At 57.5% G+C, this 26,052-nt stretch overlaps 1 protein-coding gene across 1 annotated transcript in view; it reads left to right on the top strand.

The window, feature by feature from the left end:
- Positions 1-22,023, top strand: part of Twist2 (twist family bHLH transcription factor 2) — a 42,804-nt gene extending 20,781 nt beyond the window's left edge. Inside the window, exon 2 of the mRNA XM_090354432.1 lies at positions 21,321-22,023. The gene's annotated coding sequence lies outside the window, so the exon portion shown is untranslated. The remainder of the gene's footprint in view (positions 1-21,320) is intronic.
- The last annotated feature ends 4,029 nt before the right edge of the window (positions 22,024-26,052 follow it).

A 26,052-nucleotide genomic window follows, 5' to 3' on the forward strand; every position in this document is an offset into this window, starting at 1 on the left:
TGCCAGCGGGGTGGAAGTTTACACGTGCTTGAGAGCCAAGAAAGCGCCCTGAACTTGAGCTCCATGACTTGGGTCACAGGAATGCTGTAAATCAGGCCAGACAAATTCCCATGATGTCAGTCACTCGGCCTCCCTCCTGGGGTCAGAGGTCTCTGTGCACTCTCCCCGTCCCCAACTAGGAAGAACACATAAATAAATGAGAAGGCTCCTTGCAGATCCTTGCCAAAGGCTCCTGGAGTAGCCTGGGCCTTTGTGGGTGAAAGTTTCCTCAGAAGATTCTGATTTGGCCCTGGACTGCCCTCTCTGCCAAGACTGGCTGGGACACTTTGGATGCAGGCAGAACAGGGACTCGCGTGCTTAGGCCAGGATCAGAGCCCTCAGATTCCTGGCTGTGGGCATGGGTCCCTGGAAGAAAAGAAACCTGTGCTGTGCTGTGTTCTGTTGGCCGGGACACTGGACCTGGCAAGGGGCAGGGGTGTACTCACGGGTGCAGCAACCTCCTCAGGGGGCAGCTGGGGCCAAACTTCCTAAGCAGAACCCGACCCCAGCCAGGGGTCTGCAGGGCTCCAGGGACTCTGAGCAGAACCCGACCCCTGCCAGGAGTCTGCAGGACTCTGGGGAGCTCTGAGTAGAACCCAACCCTGGCCAGGGGTCTGCGGGGCTCTGGGGGGCTCTGAGCAGAACCCAACCTCAGCCAGGGGTCTGCAGGGCTCCAGGGGGCTCTGAGCAGAACCTGACCCTGGCCAGGGGTCTGTGGGGCTCCAGGGGCCTCTGAACAGAGCCCAACCCCAGCCAGGAGTCTGCAGGGCTCCGGGGACTGAGTAGTGTCACCCCCTTGCTCTGTAAGAAGTTCACAAGCCGGAAGCCTGGAGTTGAGTGCTCACGTCCGGCTGAAACGCTCTCCTTCCACACTGGTCCGTGATGCCGCTGAGACGTGGCTGGCAGCACAGAGCATGCAGCAGAGTCCGGATCCGGAGCCAGGCCTCACCACGCTCCCCGAGGAGGCTGAGGACACCCCCCACTCCCAGCTCCTCAGGGAAGCTTGAAAAATCCGTTCCCCCAGCTCTCAAAGCCCCAGAAGCAAAGAGAGGGACAGGAGGCGAACATTGAAACACAGACGCAACGTTTTCAGCCCACTTCCACATGACTTGTTCGGATCATTGATGTTCTTTCACTAATTAATGCAGTTTAGAGCATCGTCACACCAGAAAGGAAATAGATACAGTGGTGTTGATGGCGACTGGAAATGCATCTGAGATGAATGCTGTGACGGTGAACTCTGTGACAGACCTCCCTCGGCACTCACACCGCTCAGCCCCCGTGGGTCGCAGCAGAAAGGACTTCTTGTTTTCAAAGGGTGGCCGGCAGGTCCTTGGGTAACACCATTTTGACCATCGTTTAAAATGATTTCATCAAACAAGAGAGAAAGGAGAGCTGGATGGCCAAAGACACGTGGTCTTCGTGGTCTTCATTGGTCTGGTCTGAGCGTGGCCTCTCACCCCATTGCCAAAACACAAGCCTTGCAAAACCACCGGAAGGGAGCTACAGTAGAGGCGGATTCCTCCAGGGACACACCCAACACCCTAACACCCCAGCAGCAAGCCAGGACTAAGTGTTACCCCACTGTGCCTTCTGAAGAGTGAGGGGGGTGTTTAGGAAGAAATGCAGTTGGATGAGAGGTTTTAAAGTTTTATCACTATTATTTTTGTGGTGGTACCGGGGTTTGAACTCAGGCCTTGCGCTTGCTGACCAGTCTTACCACCCGACTCACAACTCCAGCCCTCTTCTTTTTTTTTTTCCCACCAGTCCCAGAGCTTGAACTCAGAGCCTGAGCACTTTCCACGAGGCTAGAGCTCTACCACTTGAGCCACAATACCCCTTCTGGCTTTTTTATATATGTGGTACTGAGGAATCGAACCCAGGGCTTCACGCATGCTAGGCAAGCCCTCTACCACTAGGCCACACTCCCAGCCTCCAGCCCTCTTTTGTGCAGTTGTTTTTTCACGGAGAGTCTTCCTTTGTCATTGAGCTGGCCTCAGATCTTGAAACTCCTACCTGTACCTCCCAGGAGCAGGGATTACAGACCCGAGCCTTCGCGCCCAGCCCCGGCTCTGAGTGGGTGGTGAGGCTCTTAGGAAGCACGTCCTCTGCGCGCCTGTGGTTTCTTTCCCAGAGCAGGCCTGTGATGAGCCTTTCCACGCGACAGGACGGCGCGGCGTCCATTAGGGGACCGGGCTGGCAGACGCGCCCAGGAGGCTGTGAACAGGCGGTGGGCACAGGGTCCCGGGCTGCGGTTGCTAGTGCTTGGGGTACACCAGGAGCAGAATGGACCCAGGGGAGCCACAGGGCCACACACAGGCACAGGTCAAGGGGTCAGTGGGAGTGGGATGGCCCGGTCTCTCAGGGTGGACCTCAGAGGGGAGTGATCAGATTGCTGTCAGGACAGCCGTGGGTGTTAGGAGTTGAGCTCCATGTTTATTTAACCTGGCCTAGATCCTGGCCAGGGCGTTTTGTGAGCCCGGCGTGGTGCCTCACGCCTGTCATCCAGCTATTCAGGAGGCTGAGATCTGCGGACCGTGGTTCAAAGCCAGCCTGGGCACTGAAGTCTGTGAGATTCTTCTCTCCAGTTCACACCAGAAAACCGGCAGTGGGGCTGAGGCGCAAGGGGTAGGGTGGTAGCCTTGAGCTGAAGAGCTCAGGGACAGCGCCCAGGCCCAGAGTTCAAGTCCTATGACTGACCAAAAAAAATGTTTTTGTGATGGTCGTAGGGTTTGAACTCAGGTCCTGGGTGGCTGAGCCTTTTTGTTCAAGGCTCTGTCTGCTTGGTAGCCGGCCACCTTCAGGGGCCAACTGGCTCCCAGCGTCCCTCGGAGTGTTTAGACGTGGAGCAGGTAAGGGCAGCGCTGGAGGTGGCTGTGGGCGCGGCCCTGCGTGCTAATCTTTCTCAAGTGCCCAGCACTCATCCCAGCCAGGACGTGTGTTGGAAAGGACCAAGGAGGACCCGGCATCCAGGCCCACGGGCCATCCTGAGCTCAGCAGTAGCCCTGGGCTGTGGGCACACACAGCCAGGAGGCTTCGGGGACCTGCAGGCAGGGGGGATGGCAGGCTCACTGTGCAAGTTTCCAGAAGGAAGGAGCAGAGGTGTTTTGTGGAGGGTCTGCTAATGGCAGCAGAGGTAGAGCTGGGAGGAGAGGCCTCAAGGTTGGGTCTGGTTTGAGGCCAGTCATAGGTGGTCAGAGCCCTGCACCGTGACATCGCAGACCTGTGTTCATTCTGGATGAATATTTAATAAGTAGCCTGGCCGGGCAGCCTGAGGGCCAGCGCTTCCCTCCTGTCCCGCTGGCTGAGCGTGCTCAGTCCTCGGGTGGAGAGCAGAGCCACTTCCTTCCACGGGGCACCCCCACCCCCTACCCACCAGGCAGGCAGTGCTCACCCACTCAGATGGCCCCTCATTCATTCCTTCATTCATTCACTCACTCGCCCGACTCATGAATTCATCCAATCACTCATTCATTCACCTACTCCTGCAGTCACTCATCCAGTCACTGTCTCATGAATTCACTCCTTCGTTCACTCACCTGTTCATACATTTAGTCACTCACTCCCCCACTCACTCACTTTATTCATTCGCTCAAGTGTTTACTCATCTCCCTTTGTTCCCCAGTTCACTCATGCACTTTCGGGTACCACTCACTCACGAATCTCTCCCCTGTGCATTCATGTACAAATTCATCCACGTCCCTCCAGTGTCCCAGCTGCTGTGAGGTCTGCACACCCTCCGCTCAGCCCGCCTCCAGCGCCAGCTGTGTTCTGTGCTGGTGAGTCTCATCTAAGGACACATTCCTGAGAAGCTCCAGGGCCTTCAGAGGAGCATGTGGGGTGGGGGTCTTCAGAGGAGCACTGTGAGGTGTGAGGGTCTTCAGAGGAGCACTGTGGGGTGGGGGTCTTCAGAGGAGCACTGTGGGTGAGATTCTTCAGAGGAGCATTGTGGGGTGGGGGTCTTCAGAGGAGCACTGTGGGGTGAGATTCTTCAGAGGAGCACTGTGGGGTGAGATTCTTCAGAGGAGCACTGTGGGTGAGATTCTTCAGAGGAGCACTGTGGGGTGGGGGTCTTCAGAGGAGCACTGTGGGTGAGATTCTTCAGAGGAGCACTGTGGGGTGGGGGTCTTCAGAGGAGCACTGTGGGTGAGATTCTTCATAGGGGAGCATTGTGGGGTGAGATTCTTCAGAGGGGAGCACTGTGAGGTGAGATTCTTCAGAGGGGAGCATTGTGGGGTGAGATTCTTCAGAGGGGAGCACTGTGAGGTGGGGGTCTTCAGAGGAGCACTGTGGGTGAGATTCTTCAGAGGGGAGCATTGTGGGGTGGGGGTCTTCAGAGGAGCACTGTGGGTGAGATTCTTCAGAGGGGAGCATTGTGGGGTGGGGGTCTTCAGAGGAGCATTGTGGGGTGAGATTCTTCAGAGGAGCACTGTGGGGTGATTCTTCAGAGGGGAGCACCGTGAGGTGAGATTCTTCAGAGGGGAGCATTGCGGGGTGGGGGTCTTCAGAGGAGCACTGTGGGTGAGATTCTTCAGAGGGGAGCACTGTGAGGTGGGGGTCTTCAGAGGAGCACTGTGGGGTGATTCTTCAGAGGGGAGCACCGTGGGGTAAGATTCTTCAGAGGAGCACTGTGGGAGAGATTCTTCAGAGGGGAGCATTGTGGGGTGGGGGTCTTCAGAGGAGCATTGTGGGGTGAGATTCTTCAGAGGAGCACTGTGGGGTGATTCTTCAGAGGGGAGCACCGTGAGGTGAGATTCTTCAGAGGGGAGCATTGCGGGGTGGGGGTCTTCAGAGGAGCACTGTGGGTGAGATTCTTCAGAGGGGAGCACTGTGAGGTGGGGGTCTTCAGAGGAGCACTGTGGGGTGATTCTTCAGAGGGGAGCACCGTGGGGTAAGATTCTTCAGAGGAGCACTGTGGGAGAGATTCTTCAGAGGGGAGCATTGTGGGGTGGGGGTCTTCAGAGGAGCATTGTGGGGTGAGATTCTTCAGAGGAGCACTGTGGGGTGATTCTTCAGAGGGGAGCACCGTGAGGTGAGATTCTTCAGAGGGGAGCACTGTGAGGTGAGATTCTTCAGAGGGGAGCACTGTGAGGTGAGATTCTTCAGAGGAGCACTGTGGAGTGGGGGTCTTCAGAGGAGCACTGTGGGTGAGATTCTTCAGAGGAGCACTGTGGGTGAGATTCTTCAGAGGGGAGCACTGTGAGGTGGGGGTCTTCAGAGGAGCACTGTGGGGTGATTCTTCAGAGGGGAGCATTGTGGGGTAAGATTCTTCAGAGGAGCACTGTGGGAGAGATTCTTCAGAGGGGAGCATTGTGGGGTGGGGGTCTTCAGAGGAGCACTGTGGGGTGATTCTTCAGAGGGGAGCACCGTGGGGTAAGATTCTTCAGAGGAGCACTGTGGGAGAGATTCTTCAGAGGGGAGCATTGTGGGGTGGGGGTCTTCAGAGGAGCATTGTGGGGTGAGATTCTTCAGAGGAGCACTGTGGGGTGAGGGTCTTCAGAGGAGCACTGTGGGGTGATTCTTCAGAGGGGAGCACTGTGGGGTGGGGGTCTTCAGAGGAGCACAGTGGGTGAGATTCTTCAGAGGGGAGCATTGTGGGGTGGGGGTATTCAGAGGAGCACTGTGGGGTGAGATTCTTCAGAGGGGAGCACTGTGGGGTGATTCTTCAGAGGGGAGCACCGTGGGGTAAGATTCTTCAGAGGAGCACTGTGGGAGAGATTCTTCAGAGGGGAGCATTGTGGGGTGGGGGTCTTCAGAGGAGCATTGTGGGGTGAGATTCTTCAGAGGAGCACTGTGGGGTGAGGGTCTTCAGAGGAGCACTGTGGGGTGATTCTTCAGAGGGGAGCACTGTGGGGTGGGGGTCTTCAGAGGAGCACAGTGGGTGAGATTCTTCAGAGGGGAGCATTGTGGGGTGGGGGTATTCAGAGGAGCACTGTGGGGTGAGATTCTTCAGAGGGGAGCACTGTGGGGTGAGATTCTTCAGAGGGGAGCATTGTGGGGTGGGGGTATTCAGAGGAGCACTGTGGGGTGAGATTCTTCAGAGGGGAGCACTGTGGGGTGAGATTCTTCAGAGGGGAGCACCGTGAGGTGAGATTCTTCAGAGGGGAGCATTGTGGGGTGGGGGTCTTCAGAGGAGCATTGTGGGGTGAGATTCTTCAGAGGAGCACTGTGGGGTGAGGGTCTTCAGAGGAGCACTGTGGGGTGATTCTTCAGAGGGGAGCACCGTGGGGTAAGATTCTTCAGAGGAGCACTGTGGGGTGAGATTCCTCAGAGGAGCACTGTGGGTGAGATTCTTCAGAGGGGAGCATTGTGGGGTGGGGGTCTTCAGAGGAGCATTGTGGGGTGAGATTCTTCAGAGGGGAGCACTGTGGGGTGAGATTCTTCAGAGGGGAGCACTGTGGGGAGAGATTCTTCAGAGGGGAGCATTGTGGGGTGGGGGTCTTCAGAGGAGCATTGTGGGGTGAGATTCTTCAGAGGGGAGCACTGTGGGGTGAGATTCTTCAGAGGGGAGCACTGTGGGGTGAGATTCTTCAGAGGGGAGCATTGTGGGGTGGGGGTCTTCAGAGGAGCACTGTGGGGTGAGGGTCTTCAGAGGAGCACTGTGGGGTGAGGGTCTTCAGAGGAGCACTGTGAGGTGAGATTCTTCACAGGGGAGCACTGTGAGGTGAGATTCTTCAGAGGGGAGCATTGTGGGGTGGGGGTATTCAGAGGAGCACTGTGGGGTGAGATTCTTCAGAGGGGAGCACTGTGAGGTGAGATTCTTCAGAGGGGAGCATCGTGGGGTGGGGGTCTTCAGAGGAGCACTGTGGGGTGAGATTCTTCAGAGGGGAGCACTGTGGGGTGAGATTCTTCAGAGGGGAGCACCGTGAGGTGAGATTCTTCAGAGGGGAGCACTGTGAGGTGAGATTCTTCAGAGGGGAGCACTGTGAGGTGAGATTCTTCAGAGGGGAGCATTGTGGGGTGGGGGTCTTCAGAGGAGCACTGTGGGTACAGACACCCCATTCTCCGGCTGTGTAAGCCCTGGCCTCAAGCAACTCCTAGATAAGCTGCTGGCGTGTCTCGCACACACCCTGTCTCCTCTCCGTGCTCCCCTTCCTGGAGATTTCTCTGCAGCAGCAGCCTGGCCAAGCGCAGGAGTCCCTCTTGCAGCCAGACCTGGCTGGTGCAGTTTCCCGGGGCCTGGTGCCTCTCACCACCCTGCCTGAGAGCGTGACGGTCCTCCGGGAGCACGGACAGACCTCCTCTGGAGGATGCGGGTGCCGCCTGTGAGCATCTGAGCCCCTCGCGCTCTGCTCCAGGGGCTGGGAGTTGCCTGAGCCCCGCAGTGGTCTCCAGGCGCTGTGGCTCTTTAGGGAAGCCACTCATCTGCAGGAGCGGTGAGCCCAGAGCGCCGCCACCCGGGCCAGCCAGAGTGGAGCCCAGGGGCTGCTCGCTATGCCACGCCGTGCCATGCCATGACATGCCATGCCGTGGGGCCTGCCCCGGGCCGTGTGTGCACCTGAGGGCGAGAAGCCAGTTCACAAAGACGTCCAAGGACAAAGCCTCTCAGCAAATGAATGGATGGCGTCTGAGCTGTTCCTTCAGAAAGCTGGGACACAGAGAGCATGGAGATCACGGGGGACACTGAGAACACGGAGGTCACAGAGGGCATGGAGGTCACAGAGAGCATGGAGGTCACTGAGGACACGGAGGTCACAGAGGACACGGAGGTCACAGAGGACAGAGGACACAGAGGTCACAGAGAGCATGGGTCACAGAGGAGACGGAGGTCACAGAGGACACGGAGGTCACAGAGGACACGAAGGTCACAGAGGACACAGAGGTCACAGAGGACACAGAGGTCACAGAGGACAGAGGACACGGAGGTCACAGAGGACACGGAGGTCACAGAGGACACAGGTCACAGGGGACACGGGTCACAGAGGACACAAGTCACAGAGGGCAGAGAGGTCACAGAGGACATGGAGGTCACAGAGGACACGGGTCACAGAGGACACAGGTCACAGGGGACACGGGTCACAGAGGGCACGGAGGTCACAGAGGACACAGGTCACAGAGGATAAAGAGGACAAGGAGGTAACAGAGGACACAGGTCACAGAGGACACGGAGGTCACAGAGGACACAGAGGTCACAGAGGACACTGGTCACAGAGGACACAGGTCACAGAGGCACGGAGGTCACAGAGGACACGGAGGTCACAGAGGACACTGGTCACAGAGGACACAGGTCACAGAGGACAAAGAGGACATGGAGGTCACAGAGGTCACAGAGGACACAACAGGTCACAGGGGACACGGGTCACAGAGGACACAAGTCACAGAGGGCACGGAGGTCACAGAGGACACAGATCACAGAGGACACAGAGGTCACAGAGGGCATGGAGGTCACAGAGGACACAGGACACAGAGGACACAGGTCACAGAGGACATGGAGGTCACAGAGGACACAGGTCACGGAGGGCACGGAGGTCACAGAGGACACAGGACACAGAGGGCACGGAGGTCACAGAGGGCACGGAGGTCACAGAGGACACAGAGGTCACAGAGGGCATGGAGGTCACAGAGGACACAGGACACAGAGGACACAGGTCACAGAGGACATGGAGGTCACAGAGGACACAGGTCACGGAGGGCACGGAGGGCACAGAGGACATGGAGGTCACAGAGGACACAGGTCACAGAGGGCACAGAGGACTTGGAGGTCACAGAGGACACAGGTCACAGAGGACACAGGTCACAGAGGACATGGAGGTCACAGGACACAGAGGTCACAGAGGACATAGGTCACAGAGGATAAAGAGGACACAGAGGTAACAGAGGACACGGGTCACAGAGGACACAGGTCACAGAGGTACAGAGGTCACAGGACACGGAGGTCACAGAGGACACGGGTCACAGAGGACACAGAGGACAAAGAGGACACAGGACACAGAGGACAAAGAGGACACGGAGGTCACAGAGGACACAGGTCACGGAGGGCACGGAGGTCACAGAGGACACAGGTCACAGAGGACACAGGTCACAGAGGCACGGAGGTCACAGAGGACACAGGTCACAGAGGCACGGAGGTCACAGAGGACACTGGTCACAGAGGACACAGGACACAGAGGTCACAGAGGACACAGATGTCACAGAGGACACAGGTCACAGAGGACATGGAGGTCACAGAGGACACAGGTCACAGAGGACACAGGTCACAGAGCACACGGAGGTCACAGAGGACACAGGTCACAGAGGACACAGGTCACAGAGGACACGGAGGTCACAGAGGACACAGGTCACAGAGGACACGGAGGTCACAGAGGACACAGGTCACAGAGGACACAGGTCACAGAGGACACGGAGGTCACAGGACACAGGTCACAGAGGACATAGGTCACAGAGGATAAAGAGGACACAGGTAACAGAGGACAGGGGTCACAGAGGACACAGGTCACAGAGGCACGGAGGTCACAGAGGACACAGGACACAGAGGCACGGAGGTCACAGAGGACACGGAGGTCACAGAGGACACGGGTCACAGAGGACACAGGTCACAGAGGCACGGAGGTCACAGAGGACACAGGTCACAGAGGATACAGGACACAGAGGACAAAGAGGACACGGAGGTCACAGAGGACACAGGTCACAGAGGCACGGAGGTCACAGAGGACACAGGTCACAGAGGACAAAGAGGACACAGGTCACAGAGGCACGGAGGTCACAGAGGACACAGGACACAGAGGACACGGAGGTCACAGAGGACACAGGACACAGAGGACACGGAGGTCACAGAGGACACGGAGGTCACAGAGGTCACAGAGGACACAGGACACAGAGGCCAGGTCTGGTGCAGGGCACACCTGCAGGGCGTCCGGGGACAGTGTCGGAGGCCCTGGGGTTTGGTGGAGGCCCCTTCCTGGCCTGGAGGAGCATGCGGGGTCTCTCCCTCGGCGTCCCTTTGCATTTCTGTCTTTTATGTGCTGGCTGGGTGGCTCTTCCCTCCCCCTCCCTGTCTCCGTCCTCCTTCCCTCTCTCCTTCCCTCCTTCTCTCTTTCCTCCTCCCTCCGCCTCCCTCTGGAGGCTGCTCACATGGTGATAGAACCCCCAGCCCCAGCAGGGCACAGGCTCTTCAGCACATGGCTCACATGGAAATTCTCTACTGATTTAAAATCCACGCGTGCCTGCTCCATACCGCACATCACACGCCTTGCAGAGAAAGAGGAGAGAGAAGCAGAGAAGAGAGGCTGGAGACCCAGAGAAAGAGGAGAGAGAAGCAGAGAAGAGAGGCCGGGGACCCAGAGCCGCACACTGAGCCAAAGGCAGCCAGACCCCCTGAATCCCCCCCAGGCCCGGCCCTGATGCCAACAGAAGGAGAAGGCCGGGGGTGTTGAGGACGGGGGGGGGGGCAGCACGGAGCCCTGGAGCTGAGGAGCTCCGAGCCACGCGGGTGGAAACGCCGCCTCGCGCTCCCGGCTGTGCGCTTCTCCTGACCACTCGGTTCTAGGAATGAAAGCTAAAGGGTTTTGTTTTTTAACGCATTTCCTAGCTGTAAGTTGGACATAACTGTGACTTTTCTCTCCTTTCACATCTGCAAGACGTCAGTGATTGAAGGCCGATGAGACTGGGCTGGATGAAGCGGCTCTGGTTCCAGCCAGTCCGGCCCTCCTTACATTCCTTCAGCCTCTCCCCTGGTGTTTATCTGAATTCCTCCCCCCTCCTCCTCCCCCTCCCCCTCCATAAATGAATGGATTCTATATGTATATGTATACACACATCCAGACATATATGCACATAGCTATCTATCCACACACATAGGTGGTTTTGCTTTATGCAATTATTTATTTAAAACTCCTGCTCTGACACGTGCAGAAGACCCCATGACATACCCACACGTTACATCTCTTCTCTCCACTCCTCTGAATTTGACTTATGAGGGGAGGCCAGGTGACTAATTCTAGCCAATGAGACCTCAAAGAAGGGATGTCAGCTGACCAGTTCTAGCCAATGAGACCTTGGAGGACGCCATTGCTGCCCTGCTAGGTTATGGAGAAAGTGTGCATCAGTGGAGTCTCTCTTTTGTTGTCTGGAGTCCCCCAAAAGGCCACGGGTTCCGCATGGCACAGCTACAAGACCGTGGGGAGTTGGTGAGGCCGAGTTCCTTCGTAACCACGCGGGGCAGGGCCGGAAGTGAATGACAGTGACATTAAAGTGCCAAGATTCAGGGTCTGTTCTGTTGTTGTAGCAAAGGCTGACTGACACTGGCTGCTGTGAGAGGGAATAATCCTTTCCAGGCCTGGGGCCCCTTTCATGGTTCCCACATGGGCACTCTGCTTTTTGAAGTGAGCATTTCTTTGGAAAAGTTGCATGAAGTGTTTCCTTTAAAATTCACATCCCAAGAGCTCATTTTCAAACAGCATTTTTCACTTTAGGTTTACAAATCAAAATGTAAGCTAAATGTCTACTAACTGTAAATATGTATGGGTCAATTTCCTTCATGTGTGGCATATAAGAATGCTGAACATGTTTTCATCGTTTTCCATTCTGTCCAAGCATTATCTGAATTTTTATTTTGGCCCCGAGTCTGTTATCTGACTTTCGGGCTCCCTCCTCCACTTAAGATGTAGTTGGAATTTCTCTCTCTCCTTTTTATTTGATTGCAGGGAAGTGTTTTGTTTTAAAGTCAATTCAACCTGAGCTGTGTGAGGCTGCATAAAACATCTGCCTGGCATCTAGTTATTGGCCAAGCTTGATTAAAGAGAACAGGAAGTGAAGGTGGATTTCCGAATCAAGGAGTTGAGTACAGGGCTGGATTTGCTTATGAACACTGATGAGAAGCAATGTCTCACACTCATGCTCTGTCGCAAAAGAGATGACTATGGCTTGTCCAGATGGAGTTGAAAGCTTAATTAAAAACATTAAGATGCAGAGGTTAGGGAAGGGCGATTCCTGCTTTGAGCCTGGTTCTGTCAGAAATTTTATAGCCCACATTTGGTGATGTTAGTTATCTGTTTACTTTGGTTGATCCCATGTTTGTGTGTAGTCTCTACATCTCAGCACCGCTGTCTTCCACATAAAAGTAATTGCCCTGAGTTTCCAAAACTCAGAAACAGAATGAGTCCAATATGGTGGCAATGATTGCGAATATGGTTGTAATTGGTGAAAAATAGGCATGGGAATACTTGGGGAAATAGACACTGTGCTGCAGGTCCCACGCTCCCTGGAAGGCCGACTCGCACAGTGACCCTGACACTGCTGGCTGCTTTGTTCTTCACACGGTCACAGATGCTCTTTGGGTTTTGTTGTTGTTGGTGGTGGTTTTGTTTTGTGTTTTGTAGGTAGTGGGGCTTGAACTCAGGGCCTGGTCACTGTCCCTGCACTTTCTCATTCAAGTACAACACTCTGCTACTTCGAGCCACTTCTGGTTTTCTGGTGGTTAGAGATAGGTATCCTGTGGGCTTTCCTGCCGGGACTGGCGTTGAACCATGATCCTCAGGTCTCAGCCTCCTAAGTAGCTAGGATTACCAGTGCCCTGGTCAACGGATGTGCTGGAAAACTTCAGCACCGTCTCAGTTACACGCAGCCCCCTCCCCCTCCCGGGCTGCTCTGGATCTGGGCGCTGAAGACGAGCATTTCTGGCCCTCAGTCTGCGGCCAACCCTGGCGTCCTGGCTCCCTAGAGGGGAAACAGAGGCATGGGGAGCAGCCCGGCGGCTGTGATTGGTCTGGCTCAGCCCCTGCATTCACACCAGCTTCTGCTCCAGGGTCTGGTCTGGTGCATATGGGTGTAAAACCTCTACCCTAGCCTGAAGGAGATGTGAGCATGCTTGAGACAGAGGAGAGAAGGGCTGTGTCTCTGCTCTCACCTGCTCCACCCCTGCACCTACGTAGTTTACCCAGGTCTCTTCCACCCACACCAGGATCTGTATGTTTGTGTGTGTTCTTGTGTGTGTGCGCGTGCACGCGTGTGTGTGTGTGTGTGTGTGTGTGTGTGTGTGGCTCATGGTCGCCAGCCCATGTGTTGTATGTCTTATATACAGGCAAATTCGACCAAGCCAGATTGAAAATTTGGGGGAACAGCCACTTTTTCCATCTTGAACATGTACAGACTGTTTTCTTGTCATTATTTCATAAGCAAGACACTTCCAGACATGTGCATGGCATGGCATGTGCGTGGTGTGTGCATGTACATGGCGTGTGCACGTGTAAGGTGTGGTGTACATGTGTGAGGTCATCTGGCGGTGACCGAGCCTGTGGGACACACTGGGTTCTCTTTAGATCACGCGATCCTCTCACCCCTCTCTCCACAGTAGGACCGTATCCGTCCCAAACACTCCTCCATTTCTATAAGGGACCGACCACCGTGGATTCTGTCCCCTCTGAGGGCTTGGAACCTATCCCCCATGGAGAGCTGGGGGCGAGGGACAGCTGGAGATACCAAATACATAGGATTACACAGGCCCCAGAGCCCTTTCAAGAGCCCAAACTCCCCTTCTCCTCCCATTCACATCGCCAAGGCCTGGGGCCCAGCTCCACACCCACTGGGGGGCCCCAGAGCGCTCACCTCCACTTAGGCTGGGCAGGTGATCTCCAGAGCCGCTGAGGACAAGAAGAGAGCACTTGTGGCCATTATCACATGCTTGTCTGCTCATCCCCAAGCCCCAGTGCCTCAGAGCTCGTGGAAGAGAGGCCGGGTCCCTCGGGCTGCCCCGTCGGGAGGTGGCTGCCAGCCTGGGGTTCTTTCTTCCAGAAATGTGGCCAGAGGACCATGCTCGTACACACTCACGACTTACTCACGACAGCTCCCACTTCTGGAAAAATCCACTGTTTAGGAAAATGTGGACTCACTTGAGGTTTCTTTTTTTTTTTTTCCCTGTTCAAACACATGTTGCAATCACCATCACAATAGATGCCGTAAGAGATAGTTCAATAACCACAATCCAGCACTGTGGCTTCCAACGTGAGGCTCTCGGGTTCTGTGGGAACTGAGCAACGGCGAAGGTATTTCTGGGTCTCTTTGCTTGGTCCTCGAGTTGGCTGAGGCAAGGGGACTGCCGGAACTCCCCGCTCAGGACAGAGCAGGCAGCCTCTCCCAGGCCACGCCTGCCCGCCCGAGGCGCTCAGCTTACCGCCCATGCCCGCATCAGGTCCTTCCCTCTGCCACCCACAGACCGCACCACCCCAGTCCCACACATCTGCACACGTGGGTGCGCGCTTCCTCTCGGACCCTTCCAGAGTGCGCAGGCTGCCCACTTCCCCCGGTGCCGCCTTCCAGAGGAGCAGGGACTTTGCCCACCTGGACGGTGATGCTGGGACTTGGGTCGTCGGTGGGGTCACCGGTTGGGAAGGACAGCGTGCCTGGGAGATCGTCTCCAGTGTTTTCTGGAGCATGCACTGGCTCCAGGTGTTTCTGAGATCAGACAGGAGTCTGGCCCGCCGCAGCCTCTGCTCCAGCCCCCCACCTCGCAGTGCCAGCGCACCCCCAGAAGCGGGGTCCTCCCCTCCCCCTGGCCTATGGCACAGGTTTTGTCTCGTCAGTGCGCTTGCGACGCTTTGCTGGAGTCTTTTTACGTGCAGTATCTGCCATGCTGCCGCCTGGCTGTGCTCCTGTTTTACGTCAGTGGAAACGCTCACCAGACTTTGTCATGACTACTGCGTCTCCTCAAACAAGGGCTGTCGGGGTGAGGACGGGCCAGCTGTGGCGTCTCTGTGGCCAGGGTCCCAGCCCGAGATCCCTTACGCCCGCCCACCGTCGCTGGCACCGCTGGCTCCATCTAAAGACAGGCATTAAGCAGTGCCCGGGGTGTGGCTCCCGTGTCCCGAGCCAGGTGTGGGAGCATGTCTGCCTTGATGCTGTGCTCAAGCACAGGGATTGTGACTTCCATCCTCTGTCCACTCTGGCCTGTGGTCCTCTCACTCCCCTCTCTGCAATGACATATCCACTGGCCAGCCTCGGAAGGGACCGGAAGTCGTTCCTGGGTGTGGAGGCCCCAGATCCCAGGAGGAGGCCTCATCCCCTCTGGTCATCCAGTCCTCTGCCTCGCCCACCCCTCCAAGGGAGCACAGGGCAGGTCTGGCTGGGCGGGCGGCCTGTGTGTCCTGAAGAATGGCCAGCGAGACACTGGGCCACTGAGAAGGACAGAGCAGGCACCAGGAACAGGCCCCTTGGGGTGGAGGGGTGGCCCTTCCGGTGTCACCCAGAGGCAGTGACACAGGCACAAGTGGAGTGAACTTGCTCTCAGGCCCACGTCTCCTCATCACTTCTCCTCCCTCTCCTTCCCTCCCCACACAGGGACCCCACCACACCACACACACACACACATATGTGCACACACACAGACCCCACCACATGCATGCACACACACATGCACACACAGGGACCACACACACACACACACACACGCACATGGGTAAACCTCCCACACACATGCATGCCCAGGGAAGCCCAGCCCGTTGCTGCCCTGGGCCCTGCCCTGCCCCCGTGTGCATGCAAGGTCTTGTGCCAGTGGGGGCCCTGCATACTCCGCCTAATGAAAAGCGCATGGCTGTGGCTCCTCCGCGCTTTGAGGAGAGGGCCTGGGTGACCGCATAGCCAGACCAGAACAGGGCCACTCTGGTGACAGTACTACAAGTGGCCTTTCAAGAATAGGGACCATGGGGCAGGAGCCAGGGCCGTAGGCACAGATGTCCAGAAGAACGTGGTAAGAACAAGTGACCCCCAGAAACCCCATGGCTTCTTGGTTTACGTCTGCCTGGGAGAGGAAGAGACAGCCTGCCCTTGTTCCCCTCGTAGCCCCACTATGTCCCCCCCCCCCCGTCCCCAGGTCCGCACCCCTCCCTCTCCTCCTCCAAAGCCAGGGGCTCTGTGGGGAGTGGGATGGGGGCAGCTGCACATCCTGGCTGTGGTCACTACCAGAAGCTGATCCCCCCTGGGGGCAGGTGTGGGGTTGGGGTTGGCTCTGCGCTCTGTGGTTTGCCTTTCCCGTTTCCTCCCCTGCCCCCAGGCCTCCAGAAGCTGCTCAGAGACAGGGAGAGGTGAGGAGAGGTGGAGGGGAGGAGTCTAACTGCAGGCTGCCCACTTTTGTCCAGGGAAGATGGTGGGCAGTGCCCAAGAGCCTGGGGCCTGGAAAGTCCAGGGCCTTCGTGTCCGCAGTCTCCACCCCGACCCCCACATCCCCATCTCCTGTGGGGTCAGATGTGGATCTGGCTTGTGACCCGCTTTTTCTCCCACCTGGAAGCACAGCACTCTGGTTCCACCCTTGCCTCTGCCCAAAAAGAGAGACAGAGTGAGGGGAGGCAGCAGTTTCCAGGGGACAGTGACAGCAGGCCAGCCCTCAGTGCTGGCCTTGGAGAGGCTTCCCCTGAGGCAGAAGGTCACCCCGAGTTCTCTTGGGCCCCGACCCTGGTACCTCAGCCCTGCTCACTCAGAGGAGTTGCTGGTAGGGTCCGTGTGTGCCCTCTCTCTCAGGCTGCCCCCCGGACCGTGTGTCTGTGGGGCTCGCAGCAGTGGCAAAGCCTGGGCTGGGCCCGCAGCTGGGCCAGCCCCAGACTGGGAGCAGCAAGATGCTCTCATTCACACCTGCCAGGCTTCGGGGTGGTGGGGACATCCCAGAGCTGGAGAGTGGCCCCTGCAAGGGTGGGTTCGGGGTGAGGCCCCAGACCCCACAGTGCCACGGATTTCCGGGTGGCTCTGCTGTGCGCCAGGGCCATGCACTGAGCACCAGAAAGATGATGTGTGGACAGTGCCAGCCTGAGTGGGCATGGTGGGCTGGAGATGAGTGAGGCACTGGGTGAGCGTGGGGGGAGCGGGAGGGCACCCACATTCTTCCCCCTCCATGGGGGGTGAGCGCTCTGACCTTGGCCTGCCTGGCCTGTGGGTGTCTGTGGGCGCTGGCCTTGACTGTCATGGCATGGGGACCCCAGGCTTCACTCCAGGGTGTCGCTGGGTCCTAAGCCAGGCGCAGAGCCTCCAAGCGCCTGTGCAGGAGCCCCGTTGTTATTCCTTCCTAGCGTTTGTTCAAACAAGGACACTGAGGCCCAGGGAAGAGAAGGCTTTTTCCCGAGGCTGCTGTTCTCTTGAGTAGGGGCTGGGTCCTGGCCTGTGCTCCTGACCTCTGCGCTCCTCTCCCATCCCTGCCCTCCTGGCTCTCCCCTCCTCAGAGTCAAGCACTAACCAGCTGAGTTCCTGGAGCAGACACTGCTTGGTCCTGTGGGTTTGGCCCTGTGAGGTTTGTGGATGTCGCAGATGGTGTCACACTGGGCCTTCTGTCTCTTGGTTTTCAAGCCCGTGGACAGGCATCCGGGCTCCCCCTTGGGGGAGCTTGCAGAGGGCCTGGGAAACCCAGCTGCTCTAAGAAACAGTCTTCAAATCGCTGTGACAATGTCAGGGGGACAGGTCAGCCACGAAGGCGGGCCTTGTTCTTCGCGAGGAGCTGGGGGACATTTTTCCCGAGGAGGCTGGATTGCTGGTCTTGCAGCCTCTGCAGACCCAGTGTGTCTGGCGGTCAGGCACGTTCTCCATTCCCTGCCCGGCCTTGAATGAGTGAGGCCAACAGCACAGCAGCGTGGGCAGCTCGGCGGCCCTCCAGGCAGGGCAGTGCACGTGTGCTCCAGCCTCTGGGAAATCCGCAGGACGACCGCAAGTTCCAGGCCAGCCTGCTCCACATAGCAAGCGCCAGACACCCACGTGGACAGGGAGGAAGGACGGCCACGTGGACAGGGAGGACGGCCACCTGGACAGGAAGGACGGCCATGTGGACAGGGAGGACGGCCTACGGTTACTTCTGCCCACGTTATCCTGGGACAGGAAGACCCAGGAGGCACAGCAGCACTGGGGGGGGACCCTGGGCTCCCGGGGACCCATGGATGTGCCAGCTGGGGCGCTGGGCCTGCTCACTGCCTCAGCCCCGTTCACTGCCTCAGCCCCGCTCACTGACACACGGGCCCTGGTGGCTCCTCCAGGGTGTTTCCTTTCCGCTCCTGTCCCATCTGCCCCTGGACGTGGGTTAGAGCTGCACAGTCTCAGGGGGACAGCAGTCCTGAGTGTCTTCATTTCTCAGCACCTCTGCAGTGACTCTAGGATGGCTGGCAGGGGGGGAAACCCCTGCAGGTCTGGTTGTTTTTCATTTCTTTTCATGTCTGAAAGCCTGTCGACTCCAGATGTTTCTTCATGGCATGGCTCCCCTTCTTCCAGACCCGGAGTTCCTTCAGTGTGGGGACCTGTCCTTTGTCCTGTCATCTTCTGTCTTCTTCCCCGCTGCCCCCGGGGGCTCAGTGCACGGCGCCCTCGCGCCCTCGCTCCGCGGTGCGCTCTTAGCACCCACTGCTCCTGCGAGCCACGCGACTCCCCTTTCCACGCTCGGGGGCAGCCAGGGTCCCTCCTGTTGGTTGAGGCGTCCCCCTTCTTTGAATCGGGCTGTCCTTTTCTCATCCTTGCTCCTCCCACCACAGGTGCCACCCTTCCTTTCCAGGGCCACTCTCTCCCCACCCGTGCCTTCCATATCCCACATGCCCTGTTCAGCTCCCCACGCTCAGAGCTTAGGAATGCTCAACCAGCGATCAAGCTGAGCGGAGCGCGTGCGTGCAGGCGTCCGAGGAGTTCTGCTCAGTGGCTGGAGCCCCAGCCAGAGGGCGGCATCCCGGCTGCGTGGGAAACTGCCTGGGGATCCTGGAGTCGGAAGGCAGCGTCAGCCCCTCCATCACAGAGGCATCTCCTTCCTCTCGGCCTGCCCCATCCACTCCCGGGAGCCAGCGCCCAGGGGGGTAGGATGACAGGAAGGCGGGAGCAGATTGAGTGACCCGGAAAACTTCAGGGCCCGGGGAGGCCCGGACCCTCCACCTCTCACGCCCCAGCCGAGGGGAGGGAGTTCAGTGTGGGGCAGACACAGCCGTGTGTCAGCTCCGCACTGCAGGCCGGGGACAGCCGTGTGTCAGCTCTGCCCTGCAGGCCGGGCACAGCCCTGTGTCAGCTCCTCACTGCAGGCCGGGGACAGCCCTGTGTCAGCTCCGCACTGCAGGCCGGGGACAGCCGTGTGTCAGCTCTGCCCTGCAGGCCGGGCACAGCCCTGTCAGCACGAGTGTATCCGTGGATCCATGGATGCGTGGATGGAAAAAGGGAAAGAAGAAATGGAGAAAGGGAAAGAGGGGAGGAAAGGAAGGGAGGGAGATGACTGGTCTTAGACATTCTCTAATCACTGTCTAGAGACTTTCCATGCGTGTTCATCTTCTGCTTTGGCTGAGGCATAGAGTCGTGTAAAGCCCATCTTGTGCAGGGGTCTGGTGGGAGCGAGACCACTGGAGGAACCCTTGGCCTAGTCTCTGCTCCACTGGGCCACGCTGAGGAGGGTCCACGCCGGCCACACGCCCGGCTCCAGGTGGCCCTCGTGCAGGAGGCAGTCTCCAGGCCAGATGTTTCACATTTGCTGTGGAGCGCGCCGTCCGTGTCCGCAGACGTGGCCGGGTCGGGGTGACACCCCGGAGGTCCTCTGTCCAGACCCGCGAACCTGCCGCGCCTCTGCCTGGGCCCAGGGCCCCCCGGGCCTGTGACAAGCCCCCAAACCCACCGCTGCCCGGGATGGCCATTCCTGGCGTTTTGTGCGCAGTACTGTATTTCCCCTCAGAGGGCTGGTTCAGCTCATATATCAAAAGCGGCTGGAATCATTTCCTCCCTCTGAGGAAGGCTTCCATTTAGCTTTCTCTATCCCCCATTAATTATCTAATTACAACCACATTCTCCAAGAGAGAGCAGCCTTTGACTTTCTGCCCAAGACCACTTAAAAAGGCTTCAATATTTGGAGTGCTCTGAACTCAAAAAAGGAGTGTGTGTGTGTGCGTGTGTGTGTGTGTGTGTGTGTGTGTTTCATGCACACAAGTTTTACAGAAGATCTGTCTTACTCTTTTTGAAATCTCTGCTTCATTTAACAAGGGAAGCAGCCCAGAGAAGCCTTCAAATGCCCCCCAACGCAGCTTCAGTCCCTGTAGAATACCGCTTCGAATTCCGGGCTGCTAAATCCCGGTGGGGCACACGCCCGGGAGTGAGGAGAGCTGGCAGCCAGTACCACGAAAGCGCTGAACAGTCAGTGACTTTGCCATGGTCACAGCGCTGGAGCCCAGGGCGGGCCCAGCCCTCCTCACACCGCCACTTGCACACGTGCTGAGTGCTCATGTGCCTGGCAGGATCTCCACCCCCTCTGGGCCCTGGGACAGTGACCGACGGCCCTCCCTCGAGTCTTGGTCTCAGACGCTGGCCTCCAGCCCCTCCCGGGATAGGTCCAGCGGGCCTAAAGGCACAGGTGACAAAAGCCTGAAACTTGTCATGGGCCTGGACATGCCACCCGCACTGGCCCCCTCTCCACAGCGTCCTGACTCCTTCATCCCCGCCTCCCAGCCCTCCCCCTCCAAGAGATGAGTTATTCGTTTGTGGTTTTTTTTTATTCCCACCAAACCTTCACTAGGAGAGACAGGCTTGTTCTGAGCAGAGTACCACACACACATGCATACCATGCAAGTGTGTGACACGTGCAGGGATGTATGTTTGTGTGGGTGTGCCTGTGTGTGCAACGCATATGTGAGTGTGCAGGAGTGCAGGTGTGTGCTGTGAGCACAGGGGTGTATGCGTGCACTGGTGTGTGTGACTGCGGGTGCTTGTGTTAAGCACATGTTCTGTGCGGGCATGCATGTGTGTACAGGCAGCTGTGCGCAGATGTGGATGCCGGGTGTGGCTGGCTCATTCTGGAGGGCATGTGTGCTCTTCTGAATCAGTTGCCGGGCATGAAGAAGCTGCAGCCATGCTTGGAAGCACTCAGCTGCATGCGTTGATCACAGTGATCAAGGCAAGACGCCGTGGTGTGTGCGTGTTGATTGGTTGGCTGAGATGATCCTTCTGAGGGAGGAGGAAGGAGACATGAGCTCTTCCTGTACTTCGGGGGCCATTTCCGGTGAACCTGTCGTGATTTCCAAAGCACAAGTGTAGAATCACAAAAAAGTCTCCCTGCCCCTTTGCCTTTTCCCCTACAACCTCTCCTCGATGCCTCCCCAGCCCTGGGTGACCACTAGTGCCAGGCCAGGGCACCTCCACAGGGGCCCCTGACTCGGGTTGTGGCTCTGTCCTGAGGAGGACAGGACGAGGGTGGAGAAGAGGCTTCAGCTGCCCAGTTCCTGGAGAGGAAGCCAAGGAAGAAGCGGAGATGGACAGGGCCGTCTCACAGCATGCTGGCCACCTGTCCTGTCCAGCCTCCAGAAGAGGCCGCACTCCCAGGACACTGTATTATGGTGGCCGCTCACCTCCCTCTCTTTCTCTTCCAGACCAATCTGCGTGTCTGAGGCTCAGTGGAATTGGGCTGCATGCGTGGCGTGGCCTCTGAAGCCTGGGCCCCCTCGCAGGGGCCCCGCTCTGTGTTCCAGCAAAGCGTCATGGGGCCACCGGCCATGTTGACGGGGGACCTGGACTTCTGCCTCCTTCTCCGAGCGGTCCCTGCACCCTGCCCGCAGCCTCCCCTCCTCATCTCATTGCCACTTGGATTTTTCTTCTGGGTTGTATGTGGGGGGAATGTTATTCTTTCTGAAAATCTCTAGATTCAGGAATCCGCCTGTGAGGACTTGGATTTTGAATTTGTATTTGCCTCTAAGTGCCTTCTTCAATGTATATTTTTAATAAACCAAATGCATTCTTGTACAATCTGTTTAAACTGGACCAAGGCTCTCAGAAAAAAACCAAGACCCCCTCCCTCCCTCTGTTCCTCCCTCCCTCCATCCTTCCGTCCCTCTCTCCTTCCCTCCCTCTCCCCCTTCCTCCTCCCCTCCCTCCCTCTCTCCAGCACTCCCTCAACTCTGCATCCTGTCAGGGAAGCCTGGAATTCTTCCTTTCCCGTGGTTCTGTCAGCTGGCCATTTGTCTTTCCTTCTCGGTTCCAGTGTGTATGTTGCTTATTTGTTTATTTATTGAGATATTTTTACAAGCTCAGTGACTGTCATGCGGCTCCCCCACCCCCAACAATAAAGACGCCCGCACAGCCTGGTCTCTGCATTTCTGTTCTTGCCTCTGCGTTGCAGCTCGAGGAACAGTCTGACGCGGCTGTCACCCGCCACAGAAATGACCACGGCTGCCACTTGGAGGGAGGAAGGAGGCAAAATGGTTCACTGCTCCACAGCCTTGGCCTGCCGGGTCTGACCCAGGCAGGCACCTCTCCCTAAGGCCTGGAGTCTGGGCTTTGTTATCATGCCAGCGCCTGTGGGCTCCAGCTCTGAAGTGACATGGCAGGGCATGTCTCCTGGGGACACGGGTGCAGAGGCCCGCTCAGGCCAGGTGAGGGGCATCCAGACTTCGCTGCAGTCCTGGGAGGCCATGGTGACCTGGAGTCCTCCCCCCTGACCCCTCCCACCTCTGCTCCCAGCCTGCTGGAGAGGGAGCACCAGAAAGGCCGCCTGGCCTCCACTCCTCCACCTGCTGGCTTCTGGAAGCATCTGTGGTGCCCCCTGGGCATCTATCTGCGTGGCTTTGGCAGCTCAGCCCAGCCCCCACTGCACCAAGGATGTGCACACACCTGGCAAGGCCTGTTTACACACTCACACCACCCATGCGCACGTGTGCACACAAACGCAAATGTGTGGCTGCCTCCACCACATTCACACACACGCATAGACGCTGGGATCACACGTGTGCTAGAACCAGCATGCACAGAAACACGAGCACACACACTCAAATTCCCTGGGAAGCCTGGGGAACCAGCAGCGGGTCTTCCGGGAAGTCGGGCAGCCATGGAGTCTTGAAGTCATGGTGCCTCGCCATCGCTGTAGAGACTCAGCGCAGAAAGGAGAGCAACGAAATGCCAATGCCCGATTCCCTCCATGACAGTCTCACCGCGGGGATCAGGCCTGTGAGACTCTGAGCCCCGTTCTGGGCAGAAAGAACGAAGGATGAGGAGCCTGTTGGGTCTCCAGGACAGAATGAGACGTGGGCAAGCGGGGCCCCAGGACCCGAGTCCCTAACCCCGGACACCGCTGTGCTTCCAGGTCCTATTCCAGCTGGACACAGACTCACTCAAAGAAAGCCGGGTTTCCTGGAGCCTGGGCCTGCCCTGGCCTCGGGGCCAGCGAGCGGCACTGCCCCTCGCAGTGGCACAGCGGGGCCTCACCCCCCAGTGCCAGCCTCTCCCGGGGCTTTTTCTGAGGGCTTGTCTCCAGTTCTGGGGGGTCTGAGTACCCCGAAATGTGAGGGCGGGTTCAAGGATGGCTCCACATATACCAGGGCCTTGGATGTTCGATGGACATGTGCGTGTGGTGCGTGTGGTGTGTGTGCACATGTGTGCGTGTTGTGTGTGGTAGGTGTGGGTGCTGTGTGCTACATACGTGTGTGTGTGTGTGTGTGTGTGTCTGTGTGTGTGCTCAGAGCAGGACCTCTGCCACTGTGTCCTCACTGTTTGCTGCTCAGCGCACTGCACATTGCTGGGTGTGTCCACTCTTCCCTGCGAGCTGCCTCATGTCTGCTCTGCCCCACGTGCAGAAGAGGGCACCGTGATGCCCCCTTCCCAGGGCCATAAGCCTTCCCTCCTTCCACAGAGGCATTGCATGAAGAACCACTGGGAGCAAGTGCCACGAACCACCGGCACAACAAGCACCCCTCATGAATGCGGCGGAGAGATCCTCAGAGGTGCACGGGAGGGTTTATCATGACCAAAACCATCCTGGAACTCAAGTGATTTCAGAGGGCCACGAGGTAGATATGCCACGAGGTAGACACTCCACGAGGTAGACACTCCTCGAGGTAGACACTCCTCCAGGTAGACACTCCACGAGGTAGACACTCCACGAGGTAGACACTCCTCCAGGTAGACACTCCTCCAGGTAGACACTCCTCCAGGTAGACACTCCTCGAGGTAGACACTCCTCCAGTTAGACACTCCTCGAGGTAAACACTCCACGAGGTAGACACTCCTCGAGGTAGACACTCCACGAGGTAGACACTCCTCGAGGTAGACACTCCACGAGGTAGACACTCCACGAGGTAGACACTCCTCCAGGTAGACACTCCACGAGGTAGACACTCCACGAGGTAGACACTCCTCGAGGTAGACACTCCACGAGGTAGACACTCCACGAGGTAGACACTCCTCCAGGTAGACACTCCACGAGGTAGACACTCCACGAGGTAGACACTCCTCCAGGTAGACACTCCACGAGGTAGACACTCCTCGAGGTAGACACTCCACGAGGTAGACACTCCACGAGGTAGACACTCCTCCAGGTAGACACTCCACGAGGTAGACACTCCACGAGGTAGACACTCCTCCAGGTAGACACTCCACGAGGTAGACACTCCTCGAGGTAGACACTCCACGAGGTAGACACTCCACGAGGTAGACACTCCTCCAGTTAGACACTCCTCGAGGTAGACACTCCACGAGGTAGACACTCCTCGAGGTAGACACTCCACCAGGTAGACACTCCTCCAGGTAGACACTCCTCCAGGTAGACACTCCACGAGGTAGACACTCCTCGAGGTAGACACTCCACGAGGTAGACACTCCTCCAGGTAGACACTCCTCCAGGTAGACACTCCTCCAGGTAGACACTCCACGAGGTAGACACTCCTCGAGGTAGACACTCCACGAGGTAGACACTCCTCCAGGTAGACACTCCTCGAGGTACACACTCCACACGGTAGACACTCCTCCAGGTAGACACTCCTCCAGGTAGACACTCCTCGAGGTAGACACTCCTCCAGGTAGACACTCCACGAGGTAGACACTCCTCCAGGTAGACACTCCTCGAGGTAGACACTCCACGAGGTAGACACTCCTCCAGGTAGACACTCCTCGAGGTAGACACTCCTCCAGTTAGACACTCCTCGAGGTAGACACTCCACGAGGTAGACACTCCTCGAGGTAGACACTCCACCAGGTAGACACTCCTCCAGGTAGACACTCCTCCAGGTAGACACTCCTCCAGGTAGACACTCCTGCAGGTAGACATTCCTCGAGGTAGACACTCCTCCAGGTAGACACTCCACGAGGTAGACACTCCACGAGGTAGACACTCCTCCAGGTAGACACTCCTCCAGGTAGACACTCCACGAGGTAGACACTCCTCCAGGTAGACACTCCTCCAGGTAGACACTCCTCCAGGTACACACTCCACGAGGTAGACACTCCTCCAGGTAGACACTCCACGAGGTAGACACTCCTCGAGGTAGACACTCCACGAGGTAGACACTCCTCCAGGTAGACACTCCTCGAGGTACATACTCCACACGGTAGACACTCCTCCAGGTAGACACTCCTCCAGGTAGACACTCCTCGAGGTAGACACTCCTCCAGGTAGACACTCCACGAGGTAGACACTCCTCCAGGTAGACACTCCTCCAGGTAGACACTCCTCGAGGTAGACACTCCTCCAGTTAGACACTCCTCGAGGTAGACACTCCACGAGGTAGACACTCCTCCAGGTAGACACTCCACGAGGTAGACACTCCACGAGGTAGACACTCCTCGAGGTAGACACTCCACCAGGTAGACACTCCTCCAGGTAGACACTCCTCCAGGTAGACACTCCTCCAGGTAGACACTCCTCGAGGTAGACACTCCTCCAGTTAGACACTCCTCGAGGTAGACACTCCACGAGGTAGACACTCCTCCAGTTAGACACTCCTCGAGGTAGACACTCCACGAGGTAGACACTCCTCGAGGTAGACACTCCACCAGGTAGACACTCCTCCAGGTAGACACTCCTCCAGGTAGACACTCCTCCAGGTAGACACTCCTGCAGGTAGACATTCCTCGAGGTAGACACTCCTCCAGGTAGACACTCCACGAGGTAGACACTCCACGAGGTAGACACTCCTCCAGGTAGACACTCCTCCAGGTAGACACTCCACGAGGTAGACACTCCACGAGGTAGACACTCCTCGAGGTAGACACTCCTCCAGTTAGACACTCCTCGAGGTAGACACTCCACGAGGTAGACACTCCTCCAGGTAGACACTCCTCCAGGTAGACACTCCTCAAGGTAGACACTCCTCCAGTTAGACACTCCTCGAGGTA

The sequence above is a fragment of the Megascapheus bottae genome, chromosome 21, assembly GCF_031878675.1.
Source record: "Megascapheus bottae isolate mThoBot1 chromosome 21, mThoBot2.hap1, whole genome shotgun sequence".
Taxonomy (NCBI): domain Eukaryota; kingdom Metazoa; phylum Chordata; class Mammalia; order Rodentia; family Geomyidae; genus Megascapheus; species Megascapheus bottae.